The sequence below is a fragment of the Triticum urartu genome, unplaced genomic scaffold (assembly GCF_003073215.2).
Source record: "Triticum urartu cultivar G1812 unplaced genomic scaffold, Tu2.1 TuUngrouped_contig_5339, whole genome shotgun sequence".
NCBI lineage: Eukaryota > Viridiplantae > Streptophyta > Magnoliopsida > Poales > Poaceae > Triticum > Triticum urartu.
In genome coordinates this window covers 1-15,458 of record NW_024116008.1, presented here as the reverse complement: position 1 = coordinate 15,458, position 15,458 = coordinate 1, and the positions used below count along the sequence as shown (strand labels likewise).

At 41.7% G+C, this 15,458-nt stretch overlaps 2 long non-coding RNA genes across 2 annotated transcripts; one reads left to right on the top strand and one right to left on the bottom strand.

Moving 5' to 3' along the window:
- The first annotated feature begins 437 nt into the window (after positions 1-437).
- Positions 438-5,604, top strand: LOC125529099. Its single transcript, XR_007292554.1, has 5 exons — positions 438-720; positions 2,992-3,090; positions 3,665-3,818; positions 4,758-4,839; positions 4,970-5,604. It is a non-coding gene; the product is annotated as an uncharacterized LOC125529099 (long non-coding RNA).
- A 1,452-nt stretch (positions 5,605-7,056) lies between these two features.
- On the bottom strand, positions 7,057-13,857 carry LOC125529100. Its single transcript, XR_007292555.1, has 5 exons — positions 11,993-13,857; positions 11,048-11,351; positions 8,554-9,862; positions 7,691-7,986; positions 7,057-7,587 (listed from the first exon to the last, which is right to left on the bottom strand). It is a non-coding gene; the product is annotated as an uncharacterized LOC125529100 (long non-coding RNA).
- Positions 13,858-15,458: the final 1,601 nt, after the last annotated feature.

Sequence of the window (15,458 nt, the reverse complement as noted above, 5' to 3'; positions counted from 1 at the left end):
CGAGCCCGAGCACTGTTGAAGCTGTGCCCTCGTCGATGCCGACCTCGGCCAGCCCTGCGGCAGAGGAGCCTGCTATTTGATGAGCTTCATGTCTATAGTTCCTACCATTTTGATTGCAGGATTTTGGCTATAATGATCGCCGACCTGTGGCATGACGGTCGCCGACCTATGGCATGATGGTCGCCAAACTGTGGTGTTTTTTGGTAGCGGGAAAGTAAACTTTAAATTTTTATGCGTTTGGGGCCGAAACCTGTGCAACATGAGCTTTCTTGCAAAAGGTTTTGAAACACCGTCTTTATTGCGATGAATGGGTATCGTTGGATTCTGCTGGATCTAACGGTTGAGGCGGCGGATCTTTAAAAAAATCACCATCCTTAATGAATACTAGTACATCATGTATTGAAGATTGGAGATGCTCTAATAAGTGAGCACGAAATTCCCCATTGCTAGGGTTTTCCAGCGGAGCTCGTGTGGAGGCAGAGAAAGGAAGACGAGCACATAAATCAGAAGGCGGGCGTGGCCTCGGTGGCGCTGCTTGGGTCACTCAAGGCAGGGGAAGATGGAGAGGGGAGAGAAGCGAAGCAGGGCGGTCGCGGCGGCGCTAGACGTTTGAGGGGAGGGGCAACTGGATTGGATGGAGCCCGCGGAACGGGGGGGCGCCGGCGAAAGGAGGAGCGCAGCATCGACCCAGCCTGCCTGCCGCCGATGACCAAACCTCAGGTATGCGCGCGCTCCACGGGGCCAGATTCGAAAGGGGCGAGACGATTTTCTCGCGTTGATTCGGCAGTTTACCCCCATTCAGTAGCTGCGCAAGGACCAGAGCCACTCTCTTGGCCGATTTAGAAGGGTGGCCGTGAGCAGAGCACCCGTTCATCGATTAGAAGCGCTCGTTTTCTTACGATTCTTGCTGAGGAGGGAGTGAAGCACCCCTTGTTCATTCTTACGAATTACAGTACGTAGATTTTTGGGGAATGTTTTTTTAGCCAATGTTTTTACCGTCAAGGGGCATGCTCACAAACACCTCCAGGAGACAGGTGAGGATTAGCGCGAGCGCAAAGTTCCTTCCTAGCGCGAGCTACACGGTCCCTCTTATCTGGACCGTTGGCTTGCTTCGTGATTGGTGCAGGAAAAGAGCAACATGTGCGCGCAGCTGTTTCATGCAGCATCCTTTGCAGGCGCTGTCCTGTCTAGATAACAGTAATCCAAAGAAGAAATAGCCCTGTATGCTAGTCCTTGTGGGTCCTCCCATCGCTGACGCCTGTCACATTTACCTCTGTTGCGTCTTATCAGCCGCCCCCACATCCATCTGCGATAAAACAAAGCATCCACGTATAGTACAGCGATCATAGGACGAAGCAAGATTATCTTCGTTGTATTTTAAGTACATGACTGAATCATTGTTGGATAAAATGTCAGATATTTCACACACACAAAATATGTTAAAACGTCAATAAAAAAAACAAGCTCTAGATAAAACGTCAGATTATCACTCATCACTATTGGCAAATATTTAAATGCATGTCATCCCTGTCCCTCTCTTTCACTGTAGCACAAGACAGATGCTGCAAGACAAAAGCTTGGGATGCTGTGCGTTGCTTGTGGACAAATGCATGCAGCAGCACATGGTATATCATGGCGTGTACTGTACCCTGGTAGGCGTCAGACTATTAAGCGGTGACCGCCTGGTGCAGCAGCTTATTTGTGAATCTGTGCACATATCCAGATGCACTTGAGCAAACATTTGAATGGTTAAGATAGTGGGTGCCATGTAGCTCGACCTACAAAAAACTGCTCTCTTAGCGCGAGGGGGCATGTTTTTTGTGCTTTCTAGTGAGACTGGTTGTAGCATTTTGTTTTCATCGAAACATGCAATTTACTTGTGGTATATAAGTAGCTTTCCTCAGGCAAATTGATAAAGCAAGTCCTCTCTCACTTTGTTTGTGCCAGCGAAGCAAGTTTCTTATGTCTATCTCTTCATGGCGATCTGGCATTGTTGTATTTTTATGTGTGCCAATGAAGCAAGTAGATAGGTAGATAGAGATGGAGGTAGAAGAGATAGAGATATAACAGATAGAGAGAAGCAATCTACTTGTGCTCAGTAGATTTTCCAGGCCATTTGATACATCTAGTTCTCCCACCTTTTTAGTGTTAATGAAGCAAGGGTTTCGTTTATCCTCTGTATGTCCGTGCAAGAGCCTGCGTCGTTGCTCACTTTGTGTTTTTGGGTCTTTGTTGGTCAACACTGATCAGATGCCTAACCCGCAAAAACAAAACACTGATCAGATGCCTGATACAATACATTCCATTAAACCTTTGGGACAACATGAGGCATTTTTCTGAGAGAACGCTCTTACTTTTCATCTGTGATTGTTGCTACGCAGATGGATAGATAGATAGATATGACATTTTTACTCAACTCCTCAAGTCATTTCGTTGATATTTTCTTCTTTTCTTTGTTCCTTACTTAGCATAGTAAAGTTTCTTCTCCACAGTCCAGCAATAATGTAGCTTATCCATTGTCTTATTTAAGATGCAGTAGCTGTGTCTTGCACCAGATTTTTGTAGCAAGTTTTCCATGTTCCACAATAGCACAAAGAGGATCCTTGTCTGAATTGGTAATTTTTACTACTGGGGCATATCAGTTTTCTTTCCAGTAATGTAGTAGCTGGAACAATCTAATTTAGCTTGCCTAGATGGTATAGTACATTGCCTAGGCCACAAGCATGTTAATTTGCATTTCATGTTAAGATGATCCATTTATAAATCTGGATTTTAGAGTAAAGTTGCTTTTTCCACACAAAAATGGTGCATTCTAAAAAGTTCTCACACAAACAAACTGGCATAGTACTATCTGGGGAACATATAGGTCATTTTGTCGTGAAAGGCAAGCAACCAACAATATTTTTACTTATAAACCAACTATATGTGAAGCAACTTATTACAATTCAGTTGTGCACAAGCCAACCTAACATTTCCTATGCATATATGCAGGTCAGGATCGCTCACAGGCAAAACGAATCGACAATTCTGGCTTCAAGTTTCTAAAGACCTTGTACCCAGAATCTTTGAAGAATCAAATCAAGGGGAGAGGTAGGAGGATATTTTTTGAGATTCCTGTGTCTTCTGCCAAACAGATCAGAATACTACGAGTGTTGCTTCAGATCAGGGTTGTGACAAAATAAACACACCTAGATTTCTGTGTTTGCGCCTGTGCTTGCATAACTTGTTGTGAAGACTTCTATGTTTTTGTTTCTCTTAACCTTCAGGACGCCATGGCCGCCTCTTTTTCCTGTTTGTTCCACCCTTTCTTGTGTGGTGGCATTTTGTCCCCTGTTTTGCTTTTGCCTGTGCGTGATGGGGATCAGCTGGGGGCATGGTGTGGGTATGGACACGTGCAGGGGTGGGAATCACATGACGGACCGACCCCTTTCCATTTTGGGTATGTTTTTGCCACGAGCCAGGAAATTGGGATGGCGCCCGCGCGCCATCTAGTTGCCTCCCTCACATAATGCATACTCCCTCCATCCCAAAATAAGTGACTTTTGTTTAGTACAAAGTTATAATTTTGCGATCTCAAATTGCATAGTTGTTCTGCCGTTCTTTGTTGTACATATATGGAATGTAACAATGCTCCTTTCAACTTATGGAATCGCTGGTCAATTAGGGGAGAAGACGTCCCAGCAGCTCCCCGAGAACGAGTGCCCACTTCCCTACATCTCAGGGAAGCGGAAGCGCCCCGAACCCCTTGCTGATTCGAGCGACGGCTACTCAAGAAGTTTCCTTCCCTCCCACGACAACGACGCCAACGGCCCCCTCAGGTTCGTCTGTGCCCCCACTTTTTTTCTCGGATCAAGAGTAGACCCGCCACAGAGCAGAGGCTTGTGCAGCTTGGGTAGGAGATGTACATGGTGTCAAGTAGTGAAGCTTTTGATTCTTACTCCCTCTGTCTCATAATGTAAGACGTTTTTTTGACATTAGTGTAGTTTTAAAAAATGTCTTACATTATGGGACGGAGGGAGTACTTCTGTACATGTGCTTGAGAATATTTGCTTCTCATTTTAACATAGGAAGCCTGGTTGTAACTTGACTGGGTTGATGATACATCACCTGGCATCTGGTAGTTTCGTTCTTGCTGCTAGCTTTATCTGCTCAAGAATGAAATGCTAAACTGTGCTAGTCTCTAGCCTCTAGACTGCAGTGACTGCAACATGTTTTTGCGTCTGCAGAAGTCCGAAGTATAGACTTGTCAATTTTTAATTGGTTGTAACACAGAGGTGAAGAGCACCAAATCATGTACTCCCTCCGTTCCAAAATAGATGACCCAACTTTTTACTAACTTTATATTAAAGTTAGTATAAAGTTGAGTCATCTATTTTGGAACGGAGGGAGTACTTGACAACATCAAGATGTATATGCTTAGTTTTCAACACTTTGATCATTATTAGCAATATATGGTGCTTGATCTGCTATTTCTTTAGCAATTAATATACTGCTAAATATTCAATATATAGTCTTAATTTGCAATCAAAACAACAAAAGACACACAAAAAAAGCTACTGTTTACTCACTGTAAAGGGATGCATTGTTTTCTGGTGGTTGGGCTGGACCGAGCAAAGACACCCATACAGAGCGAGCCAGAGCGTGGCTCGGACTGAACTCGGCTCGACTTCAGCCCTACCCTCTATATATACCGAGGTGAGAGGGGATTGTGGTTATTGCCTCTGATTGCTTCTAACTATCTCATATCTCGTATATAGTTCATTGAAAATATGAAGAGGAGCAGCGTAGTCTATGTGGTTGCTGTTTTCTTTGTCAGGTGCCTTGTCATGGTTGGGCAATGTAAGCACATCTTCACTATCATATTGCTTATATCCTTGCAGCCTGCCCACTATCTTTCAAAACTATTGTTTATGTACATAAGATACTTGCCTACTGTGCACTGACAACCATATAATGTCATATGCAACAGGTCGTTCCGACCCCAAGAGCACCTACGAAGATGGCCATGACAACGCGACTATGGTGGCCTCATCATTAGATGAGAGCAAACTTACCATAAAATGGTGTGTCGCAAGGGATTGTAACACCAAAGGTGAACCAAATGCCCATCACTGCTTTTGCTGCCTCAATGCGCAGGGAGCTCCTTGTTTCAGTTCCAGAGGAGATTGCCAGGATCACTGCCCAACTTTGCCACCCGGAAAATAAGGATGTTCTAGCTGATATGTATTTGATCACATCCCTTTTAGTTCCAGAGGAGATTTCCAGGATCACTGCCCAACTTTGCCACCCCGAAAATAAGGATTTTCTAGCTGATACAGTATGTATTTGATCACATCCCTACCTAGCTGCAGCGTCGTCGCCGATCTAGGCATCCGTGTAGGTCTTCATAAAGGATGTGGCTGGGAGATTCACCAGCGGTGGGATCTGTGTGAATCTGTTATCATTCATGTATTTGAAGAATTCTAGTTGGTGTAAGCTCACAAAACCTCCAATTAGATTAGATGAGATACGTTTGTAGAATATAAATTCTGCACTCGATATCAGTGGCAAGCTATTTTGCATCTTCATGTTTTTGTGCTTCCAGTACGCCTTGTTTATATAGTGATAGCAATCTTTTTTGCTTCATGCATTCATGCTTCCTACGTACAGCAGAATTTCAATCTACTTCCATGCTTCTAGGTAGCTTCCTATGTACTGCTGCATCTACCATCCTTGGCATGTACGATTGGATTTCAATCTATTGCCATGCTTGCTCGCTGTACATATTATTTTTTCATTACATCTATACTTCCTAGGTGTCTTACATACAGATACTTCTTCCATGCAATGGAGCTTCACTCTCTTGCCATGTTTCGTAGATGTACAGATGTAAAGTCCATTGCTTCGGAGCATTCATGTTTTTTTATGTATAGATAGAACTGCAATCATGCTTCTTGATTTAGTATATGTGTTTCCATTGTTTGTAGATTTTTATTTTATTTTTATTGAACAGACATGCTTCATTATATTTCTCATCACTTGTATAATTGCATTTCCTTGCATTGCCACTTCAGGTTGTAATTATCTTTTTCTTTCTAGTGATAATGCATATATATTCTATAGTTAATCCATATCTATTTATATTTCATTGCATATATCTTCTCAGGCGGTCTCTCTATCCTCGGTTGTAACCCTATGCTTTAATGCTTAAGACAATTGCAATGACACGTTTGCCAATCCATTTGCTGGAGTACATAATTGTATATGTATGTTTCCATCTTACTTATTATTGCTTTGAAATGCTAAATTATGTGGTTCGATTATACATATGTTTTTCCACACTAGTTCACCAAACATATCTTGCTTATATGCTTCCATTCAAACCTTTTGTTGCTTCAGTTGGAATGACGTTTTGCTTCAGGTGATTTGGACATTGTTGTAAGCACTGTTTGAATCACCACCGCATTGACTAGTTATTTCTTCAAGCCGGCGGAAGAAAACTGATATGCAGCTCCTAGTGTGTCACATCGGCGCCAAGATAATGCCTGCCTTGAGTTACTACGCCAACAGCCAGCTTGAGGGCCACATTGTCACATCCCATACATAAGCAAGTAGGGAAACTAGTAGAAGCAACATCCAGTTTGTAAGAAACGATTGGGTGTAAATTGTTTGTCATGGATGCTTGTTTCTCATGAAACTATGGAAGCAAAATCAAACTGAGCACACTTTTATTTCCTGGAAACACATACATCGCTGATGTGTTTGAAGCAATTGTACTCATTATAATGATTCTTCCTGTGGAACGTCTTATTTGTTTAGAAGCAATTTTCCAGTTGACAGAAACACAATTTCAATGTTTTTTTAGTAAAACAAATCACCACTTAAGTACAGATTCATATGCAATTATAGCAAGTTTATTTCATCATGGAAGCCAATTCATTGGTAGACAGAAGCAAGTATAAATCACAAGAAAAAGATGCTTCCGATAGTACGGAAGAATGCTTCTGTGGTATTAAAAGTTTATTAAAACCATGTTATACCATGAGTAAGGAAACATATCTTATCAATTTCGTAATTAATAACAGGATTTACTTGTGAGAAATAACCATATTTTTCAGGATCATAGAATGGAATTTCAAGCCATTCTAGGAAGCAGTTTTAGGAAACAGATCGCAGATTGTGGAGACAACGATCAGGAAGCAGCAGATTTCACGGAAGCAAGTTATCAACAAATCAGGTATTTAACAAAGGAATCTAGCCAAAAGATCAGACGACTAGAATGCACCAAATCGCTAGCGACCGGTTTGATAGGAGTCTGATTCCTAGGGTGCCCCCTTTAGAAAGCATGCTGTGTGCTTCAAGGCCTGGCACCAGTCTGTAATTGGTAGTTCCTGGTGATAGCCTTGATCCTCCATCCGCGCCGCCAGCGTCCACCCTCCCCACCTTTTGCAACTGTCAATCACCGCCTCCCTCCACATCCATGATCTGGTGCCGAGTTGCCTCCACCCTGTTCCAACTGTGCCCATGCTCCAACAGCAAGCAAAAAAGAATTCAAGCAAGCCGGACGAGCAGCATCTTTATCTTTGCAAAGCAAACACTCAACAATTTCTGCCAAAGGGACCAACAGAAGAAATTTGTAACTAAGCACTTCCAATCGTTCTGCCAGGGTATGATACAAACTGAACAAAAAACACTAGAGTACAGCGCATACCATATATGTTAAGGCAGAAAAGGATTGGCCTGGTTGGTTTCTCATTGCAGCGATTTTGGTTCAAGGAGCGACCAGAAGGATATCACAAGGCGGGGGACTTGATAGTTACATCAGGATCCAAGGATACTCATGAGTGTGCGTGCGCCATGCAGTTAAAGAATTGTTTTTGCATCGTATAGTAGTAGCACTTGGAACAGCCGAAAGTGCATCCACCGGCAGCACCATTTGTGCATGGTTGTTGCAGTGGCAGAAGTCTGCCTGAATCAACCACAACTTTTGCTTCCAAGGAGGTTGATCTGAAAAAACAAGTAAGGTCGTATATAATTTGGTATCAACTCTACTAACAGCACCACATCTAACAAGAATAGGGGAAAAGGACAATAAGAGTGAGGCACTTGCAGACCCATCACTAGTCCTGCAAGATTCACGTGTAGGCACTCATACAACAAGTAAATCCTTGGGGGAGGTAGCATCCTAATTTAATATTGACTCATCACATTAAAAAGCACAAAAAACCCATTTAGACGATTAAAATGAAAAACTTCTCAAAGGCAATTTACATGTTTAGTTATGCCAAGATGGAATAACATATTTAAGCTAGTGTAAATATTAGTTAGGTTCGCAGTCATGTATCTTAAAACCTCCATGGGGTTTTGCAATTCAAATTGCACATGCTTGGACTGAAAAATCAAAAAGTATTAAAGCACACTGTCCTGGGTTGGGTACCAAACTTTTGTTCAGACTGAAAAATCAAAAAGTTGTCGAAGCTAATTTACAAGTAATGTTATACCGAGATGGAATAACACACTAATCTAATGTATATTACTAACAGGTTGGTAAGCATGTACAGAGTATCTTAATACCTTAATGGGGTTTTGTGTCTGGGGCGCTAGCGATGTTTTCTGATGTCCAGCATGCCAGTATTAGTAAGTGATGGTATATTGGAGTGTGGTTTGTCTGAATCCACTTGCATGGGAGAGAGGGCGACAGATTGGGATGGCGATGGAAGAAATGGTGAGTTAGCTGAATGCAATGGTGTCCCAGTCTTTACTTGAGATGGCAACGGATTGTGCTGATCTACATGAGGAGAATGCTGCGAAATTTGTGGGGATGATGCTTGGAAGTTTTGTGGTGACAAAATTGGGAAAACACCACTCTGTTTCAACTCTGATGATGATAATAATTACTGCATTGGCCAAAGTGTTGTTGATAAACTCCAGGTTTCATTGCAGTTCCTTGCCTAACCTTTAACTCATTAACATCATCTCCAGCATGAAACTGTGGAAGCTGCATCTGTACTTGTTGTTTCTATAATTGTTGCTGTATTGGGAGCTGCTGTTGAAGCATTTGTTGCTTTTGCTGGTACTGTTGAAACATCTGACGCTTTATTTGCTGACACTGCATCATATGATGATCCTGCTGTTGCTGCTTCAGCTGCTGTAATGAACTTGCATTTGCTTACACGGAGTTACCACTAGGTTGGCGTACCCATTGGGTTGTGATATAACATGCCACTACTTGTCTGCAGTTATGTATTCATTGTTCCCTGCATCGACCCAGTGCTTCCCTATCGTAATGCACCACTCAACGAACCATGCTGCAAAGAATTGAAATTGCCTACAAATTAGAACCAACCTGATGCTATATGTTTGCATCGTTTGGCTGCATGGGGCCACCGAAGTTACTTGTTGGAGGCGCAGGTACATGCTGGATGCCATCTGCACTAGAGGACTGTAATTGGGTGCTCATAGTTGACAAACTTGCTTGAGTATTAGTATGAGTATCATGCTGCTGCAAATTTTGGGAAGGCTGTTGTTGCTGCAAAATGCTAGAATTAGGAGCTTGTCCTGAAGGTGGCTGGAACTGTTGCTGTATTTGTGACTGCACTAGCTTCCTTTTTTTTCTGCACTACTTCCTTTGTGAACTCAAGATGCTGATAATTTGTTTCTCGTATTGAGGAACTTTGTCCCACATAGCAGGTTGGATAGTACTCTTTCTAATTAGCAGCATTTGTAATATACAGTCCAACATTATTTTAAAGCTCTTCATTCTGTCATACTTTTCAGAAGGATTTTGAGGTGGTATTATGTTGTCAACATGCTGTAGCTTCACAGATAATTTATTGAACAGTTCACTGAGTTCTGCAAAGTATTGATCCTTCAGGCTCTTAATCTGTGAAACAACAAGAGACCACATGCACATAAATTTGGTGCATAACTAGATAGAGATGAAAATACAACAGCTAGTAGAATCAAATATGGCACCCGCAAGATGTTTGAAGTAGCTTTTAGAATCATACAAATATAAAACAAAATAAGAAACTATAATATCCTTAAAATAAAATCGCTTTAATAAATATTGCTAAACTGCCTTGAGGCTTTATACTACATCTAGATACTCTGTATGGTTGTATGCTACATACTCCGCATTCATACAGAATTCCGTATACATATAATATATATCTTATAAGAAGAATGCCAGAATGTAGTGCATCTACATTCCAGAAGAGGAATTTGTTGGAACACATACCAAAAAGAAAGAGATGGGCAACATGAAGTGCAAAAGTAAAAGACCCAACATCCAACATGGCATGTTGTTTCATCTTCTAACAATCTAGATCAGGGCAATCTCAACATCTTTGTTCTAGGGGCACTGTTTACAAATTTTAGGAAGTTCCAACAAAGGGAGTGCAAAAAGGATGATATCAGTAGTGTGCCGCGTATACCTGGCCATCCGTCGGGCCAGGGCGGGCCTAACAAAACCCGAAGCAGAAAACCTTGGCCCAGGCCTGGCCCGGCCATCGGGCCTAGATTTCAGGCCCAAGCCCGGCCCATCCGAGGAAAAGCCCGTCAGGCCTCAGGTCGAGCCTCTTCCCTAAAATGCAAATATGCCAATCCCAAGCCCGGCCCGGCCATTGGCTTAGATTTCAGGCACAGGCCTGGCCCATGGGCAAGACCAGACTGGGTCGGGCTTTTGTGGCCGGGTCAGGTTGGGCTGGCCGGGCCGGGTATCCCATGGCCAGGTATGGTGCCGCGTAACAATTGCGGGTGAGTAGGCCAGCCCGCCCCTGATAATAGGTTACCAGCCACGGGTGAGAAATGGCACCCATCACTGGTAACATATTACCAAGTGTCAGGTTACCGTGGCAGGATTCCTGCAGTAGTGCGATAAGCTAGTTTAAACTACACACAAGGATTGTTCGAGGCACAGGTACATGTTGGATACCAGCTGCACTAGAGGACTGTCATTCGGTGCTCATACTTAACAAACTTGCTTGAGCATTAGTACGATTATCATGCTGCTGCAAATTTAGGGAAGGTTGTAGCTGCTGCGAAATGCTAGAATTAGGAGCTTGACCTGCAGGTGGTTGGAACTGTTGTTGTATTTGTGGCTGCACTGGCTTCCTTTGTGAATTCAAGATACTGATAATCTGTTTCTCATATCGAGGAACGTTGTCCCTCATAGAAGGTTGGACACTACTTTTGCCAATTTGCAGCATTTGTAATATGCGCTCCAACATTATTTTAAAGCTCTTCATTTTATCATACTGCTCAGATGATATTTGAGGTGGAATAATGCTGTCAACATGCTGTAGTTTCACACACATCTTATTGAATAATTCACTGAGTTCTGCAAAGTATTGGTCCTTTAACCTCTTAATCTGTCGACAACAAAGACCACATACACATTAATTTGGTGCAGAAGCAATATAGAGATGAAAACAGAACAGCTAATAGACCATGGTTTGTCATTAAGTCAGAAAATATGGCATTCGCAAGATATTTCAAGTACTCCCTCTGTAAACTAATATAAGAGCGTTTCATTTAGATCTCACTATTTTAGTGATCTAAATGCTCTTATATTAGTTTACAGAGGGGGTAGCTTTTAGCAGCATATAAATCTAGAAGAAAATAAGAAACTATGATGCCCATAAAAAAAATCTTTAATAAAGATTGCTAACTGCCTTGAGACTTTACAACATCCAGATACATTGTATGGTTGTATGCTCCATACTCCACATTCATACAGAATTCCGCATACATGTAATATATATCTTATAAAGACTGCCAGAATGTAGTGCATCTATCTACACACTTGCTGTATGAAATTCCAAAAGAGGAATTTCTAGAACACATACCAAAAGAAAAAGAGATGGGCAACATGAAGTGCAAAAGTAAAAGGCCCCAACAATCTAGATCAGGGCAATCTCAACCTCTTAGTTCTAGGGGCCACCGTCTACGAATTTTAGGAAGTTCCAAGGAAGGTAGTGTCAAAAAGGATGACATCAGTATCATGTCTTACCATTTGATAGATCTCCTCTTGCCAATCACCTGCACCTGCATGGCCTGTTTGAGCAGTAGAATCCACAGATGTCGCATGGAGAAGAAGGTTGTCAATGAGTATCAGGATACAATGAACAACCAACAAATAACAAGCTACAAGCAGGGGCAATTGGAAAACTTGTGAACCAAATAAAACAATGACAGAAGATGAATATGGACAGCTTAGTCATTATGATTATTGCACAGTAGCATTTTTCCAGAAAAAATTCCAACAAATAAGAAAACCCATTGTGGTGAACAAAAGTCAGAGATCAATAGGGTCAGTTTAGTCAAAATGATTATTACACGGTACTTGATCACTAAACATCACAATATATAATTCAATCTTCGAGCTGTTCTCTATCCATCGTAATTCAGGTAAAAAAAGTGTGAAATGCAGTTTTAATGCTTTAGGACTAACTTGCCACCCCCTCGATAGTTCTAGGACCTATGGTGCATTTCACTTGTCAGAAAACATATAATTGCATCTGAAATGAATCTGGTTGTCATCTCCAAAAAAGTTTCAAATATTTTCAAGCTAGTTCATGTAAACTATTTGAGTCGTACTTAGGGAAAACCCAGTGTAATGATGCCAGTTGTATCTAAAACATCCCACCTAAGCAAAAGTCCAAATACCATTGTTGAAGCCTAGTTAGTGAGGAAAAGGAGAGAGAATGTATATTACCAAGATACAACCATTATCAGGTAACCCAAGATAATTAGTCTTTTTCCCTCACAGAACATATTAAATGGCAGCTCATTTCGATACAACAATAAGATATTAGCCACTGGAAGAGTTGTATCTAAACACGTATTTAGTGCATATGATAAAACACAAGATACAATGCTCCCGGAGTGCCCTAAGGGTTTAATAAGAGTTGGGATCCAAAATTCCAGGTTGTAGTCTAATAAGGACCTTGTATTATAGTCCAACGTAACTGTTAGCACGATAAGTAAGGGTGTTGGGGTCCTGATGGACAACACACATTTTCCCCTAAACTTTTCTGTGTAAGGTAAAAATAATGCCCAAATGCTTCTTAGTGCAGCTGCACTAATTGGGCTTCCTGAGCGCACGCAGTACACAACAAAAAACTCACACGGCACGGGGTGCATCCGAGCAGACCTGCTATAAAGGGTAATTGGCATCCCGTGTCATCATTACACTACAAAAAGGGAAAGTATCTGGTCCTCATCCCTTCTAACGCTCCCTATTTTGCACACATCAATCAAGAAAGGAAAAGTACGTGCATTTATTTGGGTTTTATAAAATTTAATGTCATAGCTTTTGATTAGAGTATCGGTATTCAGATTCATATTCACCGTTGGGTTTCTCGCGACGAGTTCTTCAAAACTAGATCCCATATGGGTATATTTTGACGAACTTTTTTTAGAGCAACTTTGATGCTACATTGGGCAACTTTGGCGCTACAAAGAAGCAACTTAATTGCACTGTGTGTATTAGTGAATTCACCTAGTAGCCTTCTAATTAGTTGTGTGCAGTAGTGTTATAAGTGGTTAACATGGTTGCTACATTGCATATATCAAAAACTAAGTTGTTGATAGTTTGGTTGCCTACCATACTATGGAAGTTGCTTACCATAGAGTGAAAAGTTGCCTAAGATTGCTCCTAAGTTGTCGACCTCAAAAACCTAGTTGCCTACATCGCTACGAAGTTCCCTAGGGGTGATCCTCAATTTCCTACAATACTATGGAAGTTGTCCATCAAGGGATATAAGTTGGCTACAACATCAGAAAAAAAATGTGGGATCTAAGTTGCCTATAATGATTCTAAATTTGGAAACTAAGTGGGGACGGATTGTATGAGAGCCTTGTGGGGGATTGTGTGCCCGCCAACGCTACTAAGAGCGTGGGCACTGGCTAGCCAGGTCACGACTAGCTCTTCAAAACGTGAACCCATACGGATATGTTTCGATTTTTTTTTCAAAAGCAACTTTGATGTTAGATGAGGCAATTGTAGTGCTAAACAAAAGAAACCACTCTATTAAAGCAACTAATTAGTAACTATAAGCGACTAACTAGTAATAACGAACAACTTTCAAAAAAGAGGTAGGTAACACCACATCACCTTCATAAGCAACTTTCCTTCTACTAGAGGCAACTTTAGTTAGTTCACCAAAGTAGGCAACTTCACTACATTTGATCTCCTAGTTAATTTTGTGTAACATTCTCCTAACTTGCTCACCGCTACTTCTAAGTTGCCTACCATTCATGCTCGTATGTCGTTATTTCTAAATTGCCTATAATACAATGAAGTCGCCTGTCGTCGATGCTCTATTGTCTGCCATTGCTAGTTATGATCGGCAACAATAGACCACTCACTACTAATAGTGAACAACTTTGAGAGGTAGATAACATCACATAACCTTCCTAACCATTTTTCGTTCTACTAGAGGCAACTTTAGTGCTAAAAATAGCCAACTTCACCAAATTTTGTGTTCTAGTTAATTTTGCCCGACATTCACCTAACTCGCTCACTAGTGCTTTTAAGTTGCCTGCGGTTCTTGCTCATATGTCGTTGTTTCTAAATTGCCTATAATATTCCGAAGTCGTCTACAGTTGATGCTCTGTTGTCTTCTATTGCTAGTTATGGTAGGCAGCTTGATGGTGACTCTAGTTCACTTGATAGTAATGGTAGCTAACAATATAAGGACTTTCTATTGTAGGCAATCATGCTAGACAAACTAAGAAGAAATTACTTTTCTATAGCATTAAAGTTGCCTCCATAGGATTTTTTGTTGTTAGGCAATCATACTAGGAAAAAAGAAGTTGCTTCCTATAGCACTAAAGTTGCCTCAATACCACCCAAAGTTACCCACGAAAAAAGTTTGTCCAAACCTACCCATATGGGATCTAGTTTTGAAGAACTCGTCGCAAGAAACCCAGCGGTGAAAACAGATCTGAGTTCCGACGTGTGAATCAAAAATTATAGATTTTTAAAATTTTTGAAACCCAAATAAATACATGTGGGATAGAATCGTAGTTGATTTCCTTGTAAGGTGAAGACGTAGAGTACTTTCCCTTCTGGATTCGGCTAGCTTTGGAATCACGTAGTGGGGGACACTAGTTTTGCTTTTTTGGGAAAGTGACAGACCGACTTTCCGTATATGGGCAACTGCTCGTCAGCCCCAATGAACACATGGGCGCTGGCTAGCCATGTCCAAAATAATGAGAGGCCAGATCGACAATACTGCTTAATTGCATCACTTCGCACCCGCCACTGGTATTATGGTCCCAGATTAGCCGTGGGACAAACTTACCAGTCGAGAGCGTGTTGGCCCGCCCACCACTAGTAATTGAGTTACGAGTGGCAGTCTATGCTACCGACCCACCCAGATTGGCCCAAATTAGCCATGGGCTAATATCTGAGCTCAAACTACCTGTGGCGGGTAAAATATGACGACCGCCACCGATACCTTACCAAAACA